Source organism: Xiphophorus maculatus, chromosome 8 (assembly GCF_002775205.1).
Source record: "Xiphophorus maculatus strain JP 163 A chromosome 8, X_maculatus-5.0-male, whole genome shotgun sequence".
Lineage (NCBI taxonomy): Eukaryota > Metazoa > Chordata > Actinopteri > Cyprinodontiformes > Poeciliidae > Xiphophorus > Xiphophorus maculatus.
Genome location: NC_036450.1, coordinates 8,313,109 through 8,324,578, shown reverse-complemented (window position 1 = coordinate 8,324,578; position 11,470 = coordinate 8,313,109). Strand labels below are relative to the sequence as shown.

The window sequence follows — 11,470 nt, the reverse complement described above, 5'->3', positions numbered from 1 at the left end:
TGTCTGTAAATGAGGTGAAAGAAAGGAAAATATGATGGTGTTATTTTTTGAGCTGGTTCGGAATTAACGTTAGCTAAGGTGCTAATTTTACCGTTAAAGGTTTTAGCTTGACTTTTGCCGCTTAATCTTCCTCGGGCGGCTTTGGGTTGAGATGAGCTCAGTGCTGAGTGTCTGTTAGCATTGTTGCTACATCCTTTGTTGAACAATATAACCTTAACTGATAATTGATCTCCCGCCCCTTCTCTTTTTTTTTTTTTTTACATCTAATGACTGTTCATTTGTTTAAACCATGACTTTGCAAATGTTAAAATTGCAGATTAGCTAGGTCAGCAAGGATGATTTCTAACGTTTTTTCTTTTCTTCAGATGACTTTTTTTTTAAACTCCTAAGCTTTTTCCCTCCAAGTGGCTGTGCAGTTCTGTCCTGCTGACTGCTAACATAGCTTCATCTCTTCAAAAGACAAGACAACAGGTAAAAAGACAGCTCTTCAAATATATTTGAAGCCACAAAATAGTCTGGAAATGTAGAGGAGCAGCTAACCTAATCTATAACTTTGAGCTTGCTACAGCAGGTTAGCCTGCTAAAGTACCATTACATCTCCAACATAGTGTATAAGAGTCTGTAAATGAGGACTAAGGTGAAAAACATTAAAGTGGTTTCTGTTATTTTTTGAGTTGGTTCAGCCCAGTGGCAGGTGGACAAAAAAGTTAATTTCCAACCCTGGTTACATATAAGGACTGTCCACATGTTTAAACCATGCCCCTGCAAATTTAAAGTTAAGTCAGTGTAACCGGGTTCTGCTTCACTCCACTGTACCAGGCCGGCCCCAGTAACCCCTCGACTCTGCGTTGTGTAGATTTTTAATGAAGATGAGAAGTTTCTGGTTTATCAAGCAGTTTATTTCCTGAATGAGAACATATGGGGAGTTCAAATCGGTGCAACGGCTCCGCTTCATTCAGCACACTACAACAGAGCGTTAAGTTAGCCTTTAACTTAGCACATGAGGTGTTTGATAATATTAACTAAACTAAAAGTACAAAAATTGGTGCTAGGCACACAGCTAGTAATTAGTAAATTTCACACTATTTGTCTAAGTTAATAAAAATTATGTTGCTAACACGTTTCTACTGTGTGCTGAAAAACGCAACTCACCTCTCCTGCAGCTTTCACAGACTGGCACCGAGTACAGGAGCCAGCAACATTTAACCAGCCACACTAAGAGGGGGGCGCTATTTCCCCATTGCACTGATCCATATAAAGCAAGTGGGATTCTACAACTTAAACCTAAACACTGTTACATCAGTACTAACAGGTGCAACTATGTACAGGTAGGCCTGTTGCGATAAACGATAAATCAATTAATCGTACTATAAATTGAAACTATCGACGTCATTTTAATTATCGGCATTATCATCTCTTCCGACCTTTTTCTCTTTCTGTTGATGACACTGAATGAAAAAAGGCTCAACTCCGGTGCTCTCCACTGACCCTCCCTTCCTCATTTCCTTAGTGTAAAGCCCAGCGCACATGACACGATCTTAGAGCTGTCAGCCGATTGTCGGCCCATTTTCAAAACCTGACAGGCCACACATTAGCCGACAGAAATCCAAGGTATAACGGTTCCATCGTGTGGTGTCCAACAATGGGCACAAAATAATGGCTACAAGTTCAGTGAACTAATTTTAAAACCAGGCATTAATCAATGCTTTACTACAATCTACCTGCATTGCATGTGGCTAGTGTCAGCGTAAAGTCCTGACTGAATGAAAATCATTATAACCTACTTACGTCACCTTAACGAAGAACAGCTGAAAAGTTACCAGGTTTATCAACTGCGTAGCAATTTCGCTCCAACTCCTCCCCTTGTCATTTCTATATTCTTTGCACAAAATGTTGAATAAACATTAATGTTGTTTCCACATATCATCTCCAATGTCCGCTGGACTTCGGGTTGCGCCGTGTCAGCTGTTTGGGATTCCCCTCCGTAATTTCCCCTCAGAAAGCATAGAGGAGAATCCTCGCTTTCTGATTGGCTGCCTGTCACATTCAACAGGCTACGTTAAACTCCTAGTCTGAGAAAAAACCCTGATTTAGATCAGAGTGGCAACGACGATCTACCGTAACACACCACATAATCTTACAAAGACCAACGTGCTAAGATTGTCATAAGGGGAAAAATAGCAGCAAAAAATCATGTAGTGTGAACTATTGCATCAGGTAGTCGATGTGCCCATTTTCTCTATTTAAATCTAATTATTACTGAAGGGCAACATAGTATACAGACTTCATAATCTGCCCTCCTTTGGTTGAATGCAGTATTTATCTACACTTTGACTTTATGTTTAGTTTTTTTTCCAGTACATTTTTTGTTAATGGAGACTGAGAATCCATTTTATTTTTGTTTTTGGTTGTTTTGTTTATTTTGTTTATCAGTTCCAGTGTTAAGTGTTCTTTTGAAAATAAATTGTATCCATCTTTGGCAGGAAATCGCATGCATTATTACGTCATTTCCATTAAATCAGTGTAAAAAGGTCTTCAAACAATATTATCGTTTATCGCAATAATTTTTGAGACAATTAATCGTTCAGCAAAACTTGCTATCGTGACAGGCCTATGTAGGGGTAAAGTCTAGTCTAGTCTCCGGGATGAGGTTCTCAAAAACCTGTTGTAATCTGGGTGAACTGGCCCTTTAAATATAAATTACTACCAGTAATTCATATTTAAGAGAGTTTTCCTTTTATGTTTTAAAGGTGTCTTTCACCAAGATCTCTGTTGAAATGGAAATGACCTTACCCACTACACCAAGGGTAATCATGCTTGGTAAGAGGAATATTTTCTATCACTATAATTTTTTTGTAGCAATGTATGTAATTGTTATGGTAGTCTGTACTTTTACTCACTAGCCTGACAAGGGTTTGTCTATTTTAGGAAATAGCTTGATGTCTGCAACCCGGTGGATGGTCAGTATGGAGGAGAAGGTATTTTTCGAGCCTGAGCAACTACATGACTTTGCCAGCGTCCTTGCTGTCTTTTTTGGGTCATATTCTGTCTTCAATCTGGAGTATCAGGAGTCAGCATCCACCACACTGGAGATGATACAACGGTAAGTACTCTACACCAAGCCATTTATGAATTAAATTTAATGACAGTTTGACTGATGATGAAGAACCATAGCTGATTGCTGTATTGTACGTCTTCATTTAAAAAAATACAATTAATATATTTTATTTCTGTTAAAAGATTCTTTGTGAGGATCAATCCAGATGTTGGTTTGGAGGTTTAAACTTTAAGGGGTAAACTTTAAGGTTTACTGATTGGACCCAGAGACAGCAATCAGAGGAGCAGCAGCTTGCTGTGTTGGTGTGAAGATGAGTGTTGTTGCTGTGTCCATGTCTCCAGGACGTCCAGCTGTCCAACATGTCTAGAGACAGTGGTCCTCATCCATCAAACTGTGGCAGCAGCAGATCTGATCTCAGTTCAACAGGAAACAACTGATCGGGTTCATCTTGGTCACAGCTCTGAGATCAGTCTGACTGCAGCCTGGAAACCATCTACTGACTGCTGCTGGAGAGAGGCTGGAAACACTCACTGATCTGCTCTCTCCTTCCTTCTTCTCTCTGCAGGTTCTGATCTCTGTGAAGTAGAGAATGGTCTCAGTGTCCTGCTGATCCTCAGAGGTTGAAGCTGCAGCAGTTTGAGTCTAAAGAGACTCTGACTGGATCATGATGATGACCTCTGACCTCCAAAGTTTTCCTCCTGTTTATTTTCTCGTGTCTGTCATTTAGTGTCTGATATTGTTTGTCTCTTTGGATCAATAAAATTCCAATTCAAACTGGGCTCCATTTAGAGGCTTCATGGAGTTTTGATCTGAACTGGATTCAACTGGAAAGTTGATCTTTTTTCTCTGATTCATTTTCATCCTGGAACCAGAAATGGTCTGAGAATGGAAACATGGGAATCATTTTCAGTTCAGCTTTGAAGCCATGAAAGACACTTCAAACCTCTTTTCTCTGCTGCTTCTTCCTTCTGTTGACATGAAAATGTTCCTCAAAGCTCCACAGATAAAAAGATGCTTTACTGGAAACTGCAGAGAAACTTCAGCTTCCATCAAAGAAACCAGTTTAACCAGTTTAGAACTGGATGTCCTACAGAAACTCTGATCTTAGAGCAGTTTTCAGGAACATGTGGAACCTGGAAAAAAAAAGAGTTTATATATTTTATGTTCATTGTAAAAGCTAAATCTTGAAGTTTTACATCATCATTGCTTCTCAGCTTTAATTTCTCTGTTTGTTTTGGTTTTTACTTTTTTAACTCCATATTTCATGTTTTGAGTTTTCTAGAGAACTTCAGGCTCTTTACTGTGATTTTACTGATTTATTCAAACCTCAGAGAATCACTGGGATAATGTGCTGATTGGTTCATGTTTGATTTTCATAATTCTTCTAATTTAATATGGGTTGCTGGATGTTTAACGACCAAATAAAGTTTTTAAAAAATCTTTGTGTATTTTTTATGCAGCTGACTGTGTACACATATAATAAATAAATAAACTTGTCTTGTACATTCTGCGTCTTCTTCTCACACTTTTTGCCTGAGAGGAGAGTCTCTCCCTCAACCTAGGTACCCTTGGTTTAAATTTTAAGGTTTAAACTTTAAAAAATCTCATTATAATGAGATTTTTTTGTTGTTTTTTTACAGAGTGGCGGAAACGGGCTTCCATATAAGACAATCATCACCAGCAACAACAGAAGTATAAAATAAGTTATTAGGGAAGAAGTGGAAGATAAGTAGGCTAAGGGTTTGGGTCTCCTCATCTACCTGCTTTTGAGTCAGTGCCCAGCCTACTGAAAACAAAGTAATATTTCTGTAATATTACTGAGACATAATTATTATTATGCTATATCTTGGAAGTGCCAGGCCTGGGATGTGCCCCTCTGTTTTTGGAGTGGCACAGATAATTTGTGTGGTATCTTGTTGTGATCCCTGAGCCTTCAGTAAATAATTTTACAAATATTGATAAGGAAGTGCTAGCAGTACAATCTATGTGGCACAATTACACATTTTCTGGTGTCTTGTTTTGATCTGTGATATTTTGTAAATAGCTATAAACGATTTCTATAATGATTTTATAAAACCATGTTGCATGCAATATTTTTATACCAGTTTTAGAAATGTACAGTGTATATTGAAATTCTAAATGATACAAACCATTCTTTATAAATACGTGTGGGTTTTAAAGTGACCAATATGCAATAAATGTGTATTGCATATTTACAATTTACATTCATTGTGTACTACAAATGCCCAAAAAATGTGTAGTTATTGTGAAAAAGTACACATATTTTTTTTTTTCAAAAGAAATAAATATTTTTATTCTGTTTCCAAAAGAAAAAAAATGTACTTCCACACAGTTCAGGTTGTACCAAAAAAAAGTCTACATGATTCTTTTATTAAGAAATATTGATTCAAAATCAATGTTGGGCCAAAATGACAATATAGTTAAAATATTGCATATTTAGATTATTGTTGAGCAGGTAAAAATAATCTTAAAAATACCAATTCAATTATTTTTACAGCTAAAGCGTAAATCAACATTTTGAGATTTATGAGTGCTTTAAAGTGACCAATTTTGACCCACGGTTCCAGCAATTGTACAAAATAAAAGGGAATTCTTCACCAAACCATGAAACATTTCACTCATCTTCAAATGCATCTTTACTACTGCCATTGTTTCACTTTTTAACCCCTCTGATATTGTGCAGACTATGCTAAGCATGACGACGAGGTTAAACGGCTGAGAGGGTTTCTATGCTCGCTAACCCCTTTTCTTCTTTTCACATGTCTCGTTTAATTTCTCGGTTATCCTACTGACCCAGAAATGTCCTTGTCACTTATCTCGCTGAATGCAGTAGCCAGTGGGCAACTAACGGCTCTCTAAGTGTGCACCCAGCCGGGACAGGAAGTGAGTCAGAGTTACAACCGCATGGCTTAAAAACTGATATTTGACCGAGTTATTTAAGATTGGAAAAAAATATTTGAGTTTGTGGAGATGCAAAGCTGGTAGACACATCCATCAAATCACCTGCTGTTGTAACTACAGCACAATCTAAAAAAAACATTGAATCCAGAGGTGTGCTAAGTGTAAAAGCACAAAACACAGTTTTCATAGATTTTTATTTACTTATTTTTGTTAAAAATGCTTGAATGATAAATCACTTTCTCCCTCTTTCACAATTATATACAATTATAGTGTAGATTTGTTGCATAAAGATCATATAAAACACACTGGTATTTGTGATTTTAATATGACAAAAATGTGAAAAAAGTTCAAGGGGTACAGGAGTGAAAGAGGAATAGACTAATCATTTTAAAATAAGTTATTTAAACCGCCCTTTGTTAATTCAATTTTTTTGGGACAATGGCGCCCCCTGGCCAGACAGACAGTCTTTTATACTTCAATGAGTTGCAACACTAATTTGTTTATTTATGCATATGTAATGATTAATTAAAGTATGGCTTTGTTTTTATTTTTCTGACCACCCCTTTCAAAACTTTTCAGAGGCGACCCACGCTGCATTTTGAGCAATTTGCTGGATGTTACTGGTAGAAGTTACATTGTTTTATCCCTTAAATTGCAGAGCCTTTTAAAATAAATAAAGAAGAATAAAGTAAATATACTGAACTGAAAATAGAAAAAAAAATGCAGGGAAAGTCTTGAGAAGGAATGACTGAGATTGTTTTAACAGACTTCAGCAATATTTGGTGCTTAAAAGCCAAATATAAAGAAATACACTGGAATGATTCAGCATAAAAGTTTTTCGGGCTTCCTTTTTGTGTGAAGTTTCCATGTTCTCCCCTTTGGGCTTTCGACAGCCTCTCCAGCTTCGTCCTACGGTCTACCAATATGCATGTCAGAGTACCTGGAGATTTTACAACAACCTTAGATTTCAATGTAGATGATTGTAACCTTGTGTGGATCTGAAATGGCTGCTAACCGGGTGTAGCCTGCCTCTGACCTCATAAACAATGGGATACAATGATCCTCCACAAAATCCTGAGGGAGACAAAGCAAGTTTGAAACATGAATGGGGATGGAGGAGATTTGTAATCTACAAGGTAACTATATCCTGATAATAGGATTAAAACTTTGATGAGGTAGACAGTGGCAGCTGCACAGCCCATGGTTCTATTCCCAGCTACATTAAGGCTACAGTCTTAGGTTACTAAACGTCTTTATTCAATACAATGCAAGTCTATGCATAGAAAAGGGGAAATGAACACAGACGTCACCTTAAAGCATTTTACATGACAGTTGCAATTCATAAAATACATATCCAGGTAAAACAAAATATAGCCAACCATACAGTCACATTGAGAAGTACATCTAATTCGGATCTAATACGATCCAAATTAGATTACATTACAATCAAGCCCAATGGATTACATCAGATTTGAACCATGTGGTCCACACAAGTTAGTAAACCCCGACTTCTGGAGCAATTGAAGTTCTCCTGGGAGTCCCGTCACCTCACGGCAAGAAAGTCCTGGATTCAAATTCAAGCTATAGGGTATTTCTGCATGGAGTTTGCATGTTCTCTCTGTTCATGTGCACTCTCTCTAGATGCTCTGCCTTCCTCTAAAAACATTAAGCAACACATCCATACAGTTAGCAAAACCAATTACAAAAAATGCTTTTAGTTGCTTTTTTAAAAATTCACAGTCGAGACAATTCAAACAAGAGTAGCGATGTCCAAATTCTTGGTGCTACTGCTGAATATGCTACCTTTTAGTTTTTCACTTTGCACAATCAGCAAACCCTGTTTACCTCAGGGACCTGCAATGAATACATGGGCTTACAGGTTCTCAGATGTAGTTCTTGTCCATTCAAAGTAGACCTTGGTGATGTTACTTAAATTTAAAATCGCTTATTTTTTCATTCCAAATGTGAGATTTTGATCAAAATTTTATCAATTTTTTTCCCTGCTTTTATGAATGCATAAAAAATTACAAAGGACAAAAAATATTTTCAAAAACTGGCTTTTATTTTAGTCATTCCTTCTGTGAGTTGACCTGAATTCAAAGTGCAAATAATTAGAAGCTACAAAACACGCTTGTCAAACAAGATGGTAGGTCCTGTGTGGTCCAGATTCTCGGAAATCTGAGGAGTACATTAGTGGAAAAATCTCAGTTGTCCTAAAATTAAATCTTTTAAAACAAAACAAAGCAAAATATTAATTGATCAAATCGATTTATTGCCTATGCCTAGTGCAAAGCTTCATAAGTAAGCATCTTGTAATGTATCTGAAGTGAATGTGAAGCCACACTGTTAGACCTTTTACTGTAATTACCATTCTACAGTACCGTTACTGTTATGATATTTCACAGTTAATTTTTACTGTGAGTGTGCTTTACAGTTATAATTGCTTTACTGTAAATGTAGTTTATAGTATAATACTGTAATTGTATTTTATAGTAAAGCTGGTCTACTGTAAACTTGTTTCACAACATAATGTCAGGTTTACTGTAAATTAAAGTTTACATTTTTTAAAATATAAGAATATTTTACCATAAGCCGAAAAATTTCATAAAAGAAAATTTAGTCCAAGTACTGTGAATAACAACAGGTATTTATTTTCAGCAGATTTGTAGAAATAAAATCCATTTACGTATTCGCAATGTCATAAAGAACAATGTCACAATACAATATAATGTGCTGTAAAACAACAAAACCATAGAACACATTTCCTACATCAGAAGAACTTTTATTCCATTCGTCAAACAAAATCAGTGGGATCCATCTTGTGGAAGCTGAACTGTAAAGAATAAGACAGACAATGTGGGAGGTCATAAGATGGTCAGGAAGTTATCTACATTTTCAAATCGACAGGAAGGCTGACAAATTAAGCTGAAGTGACAATGTTCAAATGCATAAAATCTTTGTCATAAAGCAGCATTACGTTGATAATTTGTTTTAAAAAAATCAATTGCACTGAAGTGATAATAGAAGCTGCATAAAGAATGAGCAGGACTGGCTTCACTTCAGATTTTTGGATTGTTTATGGCAAAAGCAGTCAGTCAGTCTTCAGTAATTCAAAAGATTGCGTACTACAAATGTCCCCAAGGGGACGATGAAGTACAACAATCTTTTTAGTCATTTTGTTGGTGCTGACGGATTACTGCAAAGGTGTGCCTAATAAACTGAAAGCTGCATAGTATAAAAATACACCACACTTAAACGACTACACACTTATACATTTCTGTGATTTATTAAGAGATGCAGCGACATCCACTTTTTACCACGGACACAGAAAAGATGCAGGCTACTCTAAAGGGTTTCCTTCTAGGTGGCGTTCGAGAGCTCGCTGGCGTATTCACACACCCTCTCCACAGGTGTGTTTCGGCACCTGTGGATCATCAGCGGGAGCATATTAGGAGCGGGTTCCCGGCACTTCGTCGCCAGAGTGTTGTCGCCTTTGTGGTACATCTGGTCCTGAGATCTCTAGAAAGATATCCAGTCTGTTTCGCACGCTTACCTGTCCTGTACCTTTCTGTGATTCCTAGGCTCCTGTTGTCTGGACACTCCATGCGAAGTACGGGATTTGCAGTTCCATCCGCTGAGCTCCCTGACGAGTTACGCCCACCTACCAGCTGTTCGATCACACCGGTCCGCTCCTGATCAGACGCTCCTGCATTACACACCAATTGTCTTTTGTAAATAAATCTTTAATCTGATCTCCTGAGAGAGTCTTTGCATGCGGGTTCGGAGAGTTCAAAACAACATGACAGAGACCAGATGAAGAACCAGACGGGTCCAACTGATGACTTTAGGAGCAACTGTCGTGGCCATTTATGCTAAGGTTTTGTAGTTTATAATTTCTACCGATTTTGTTTTGTTCTTTGGGTAGTTAGAATATATTTAAGTTAATTTAGAATCAAAATTTGTAATTTTTTATATTTGGAATTGTTTAATTTACGTTGTTAATTGTTAGACCCTCCCACCAATTTAAGTAAGAACACGGTGCTGGGTGGATTGTTTGGTGGATGTCTGGTGTGGACGGGAGGTTTGGTAGAAGGATTTTTTTTGACCACTTGAACACTTATTTACACTTGTTTACACCTTCAAACATTAAATTGAGATTATTTTTCATTTCAACTAAGTTACAAGACCTTTATTTCCACTTTTACAATAAATGAATCAAGTCAAAGTGCGTACAAATCCCAAACCACCTGTTGCCACCCACAGCCTTTATTGGAGTTTTTATTTTTTGCTTTTTTGGAACGAAAGGCTGCCACAAGCAACTTTATTTCAGATGTATGGTGCATCAGAACCAACTTCTCCTGGTACCAGGTAACAACTGAGCTGGGCTGGGTGGGATCACAGCTTTCATGGTTGCACAGAAAGAAGGAAAGAAAAGGAATAAAGTTTAAAACTTTAAGGTTTGCTTACATACAATATAAGAAATGCCTTTGAAAACAAGGGAAAGTTTAAGCCTTAAAGTAGTTTGTTGTTTTACAAGCATCTCAGTGATTTCATTCTGCTTTATCATAATCGCTGTTAATGCACTACTATGAACATCAACCTGGGAAGATATTCGTCTTGGGCTTTCCCCTTCTGGTTTCACTTTTAATGTTTCATTAATAGGTGCATTTTGGGGCATTGGCAAAGGTGCAAGAGTATGCTGCTAAGAAAAATAATAAACTTAAGTTTTCAAAAAAATAGAGAGACAGAGAGAGAAAAGGACAAAAGTGTCAATTTGTAACCCAGTTTTTCTCCGAGAGGTGGTTGGACTGTGTGAGATTATCAACCAGCATAGTTAGTTTAGTTACAGACTACTGTTTGCCTTCATTTCACTAACATTTAATGAATTAAGGAAATAAATTACCAACATATTCATATATTGAACTTGTCCCTGTACCTTTTACCACACTTAACAACAGATGAGTCAGTCAGCAGCAGCTCTAACCCATGTCCCTCCTGACCCGTTCTCTTCTGAGTGAAATTAAAGCTGCGGTATGTAACTTTTATATACATATATATTTTTTTACATATTTGCTAAAAATGTCATGTTGTGACAGTATGGTATAGAAATAATCTGTGAAAAAATGTATTTAATCTGCCTTCTATCTAGAAACAACTAATCAGAGACAGTTTGAGTTTTAGTGCTGTCAATCACAGTCTCATGTGGCTGCTCATCCCTATGTTGTAGCTAGCGCAGCCTGTTGTGAATGCTCAGTCTAGTTTGCATAGCTACCAAAGACAGCAGATAAACATTTTTCTGTAATGATAAATAGTTTTTCCACCATTAGCACATTTACCAGTGAGTTCTTGAGGTTAATTGACAGCGTTAAGACCTTCCTACTAGTTATGATTGATTGTTTTGGTCAGAACATTGCATTACTTTAACCAGCAATAGTAATTCAGGGAGGAGGTGGAGGAGATTGATTGATTGTTTCACAGATTATCTGTCTC

At 37.1% G+C, this 11,470-nt stretch overlaps 1 long non-coding RNA gene across 2 annotated transcripts; it reads left to right on the top strand.

The window, feature by feature from the left end:
- The first annotated feature begins 2,779 nt into the window (after positions 1-2,779).
- LOC111609569 lies at positions 2,780-3,852 on the top strand. 2 transcript variants are annotated; one of them, XR_002753185.1, is made up of 3 exons: positions 2,780-2,820; positions 2,929-3,103; positions 3,624-3,852. It is a non-coding gene; the product is annotated as an uncharacterized LOC111609569 (long non-coding RNA). The 2 variants fall into 2 exon arrangements; XR_002753184.1 differs by lacking the exon at positions 3,624-3,852 and adding an exon at positions 3,241-3,263.
- The last annotated feature ends 7,618 nt before the right edge of the window (positions 3,853-11,470 follow it).